This window comes from Dipodomys merriami, unplaced genomic scaffold (genome assembly GCF_024711535.1).
Source record: "Dipodomys merriami isolate MVZ:Mamm:240054 unplaced genomic scaffold, mDipMer1.0.p SCAF_240, whole genome shotgun sequence".
In the NCBI taxonomy this organism is placed as follows: Eukaryota; Metazoa; Chordata; class Mammalia; order Rodentia; family Heteromyidae; genus Dipodomys; species Dipodomys merriami.
The window spans coordinates 463,129-464,783 of NW_027203827.1; positions in this window are offsets into that span (position 1 = coordinate 463,129).

Genomic DNA, 1,655 nt, shown 5'->3' on the forward strand with positions numbered 1-1,655 from the left:
CAGAGTTCAGGCTCCATGACAGGCAAAAAAAAAAAGGGGAACTGGGACAATACATAGGCTCTGATTTATAGCTCCAAGCCCAGCATACATATGGAAAGAAAAAGTAGAAATTAAAAAATGTATAAGAAAAATCCAATTAAATTTTCAAAATGAGTCATGAGTTTTTGGTTTTTGTGTGTAATACTCTTTTTTTGGTTGTAGGGCTTGAACTCTGGGTCTGAGCGCTGTCCCTCAGCTCTTCAGTTCAAGGCTAGTGCTCTACCAGTTGAGCTACAGTGCCACTTCCTTTTGTGTATAATCCTAAATACTAAGATAGATTAAATCTGAGGGCTATGGTCTCTTATCTTCAAATCACCAACAAAAGAAGTAAACAAAAAAAAACAGTAGTGAATCTGTGATGGAGTTGAAAGCACCAGGCTGAGTGAGAAAACTATGAAACAGTGCCCTGGTTCAGAGATCCAGCCTCAGGATCACAAAAATGTAAATAAGAAGAGAACCTGGGGCTGGTAATTCATGCCTGTAATTCTCCAGGAGGCAGAAATATTGGTATCCAATGTAAAGGCCAATTCTAGCAGGAAAGTCCAGAAGACAGTTGCTTATGGGACATCCTGGGGCTAGAATTGTAGTACTCCCAGATTTTTGGCAGTAAATTGGAGGTAACGATCTTAGACTTACCTGCTCAGCCTGGCTTTGAACCATTATGGTCATATTTCAGCCTCCTGAAACAGGCCAGGCCTTGCATGAGTTCTGGCTCCAGCACTAGCACACTCACAAAAAATGAAATGAATAGATGCAAAGAAGACTAGATGAGAAAGAAGAACCAATAACTGAGGCTGCAATGAGCCAATCAGCCCATCACTGGTGGCTCATATCTGTAATTCCGTTTAGTCAAGAGGCTAAAATGTGTGGATAATTTTTAAACCCCAGACCGAGTAGGAAAGTCCATAAGACTTGTGTGTGTGTAAGTATGTCTGTGTGTGAGTCCTGTTGCTTGAACTTCTACTGTTTTGCACAAAGTTCTACCAATCTCAGCTTTTTAGTGGTTATAATTGGAGATATCATGTACTTTCCTGCCCAGGCTGGCACCAACTTTGATTCTCAGATTTCAGCCTCATAAATTTGGTCTAGATCTACATTATATTCGTTTCTAATTAAACACCAAAACAGAAAGAAAATCCTGGAGTGTAGCTGTGGTTCAACTGGCAGAACTGGGAAAATTTCTGGGACAGCACCCAGACACTGAGTTCAAGCTGGAGGACAAACACAGAAGAAATAAAAAGAGGATAGAAGTACAAAAGGAAGAGTCAGTGACAGAGGTTTAAATGAATCAAACATTGGTTTCTCACACATGTTGTACAAGGTACTCAGGAGAATTAAATCTAAGATTCATGATTTGTGGTCATCCCAGGTAGGAGGGTCCATGAGACTCATATATCTAATTTGCCACCAAAAATAAGCTACAATTTGTACTTTGGCTCATTTGGTTGAGAGTTTGTCTCAAATTTAAACTTTGGGACAAAACCTAGGCCCTGAGTTGAAGTACTAAACATACATTTCAAAACAAACAAACAAACAAAAATACCCCCACGACTTAAAAAATGATGGGAAAAAGAAAACTAAGGTTTAAAAATGAGGCATGGTTTTTGGTTCATGTG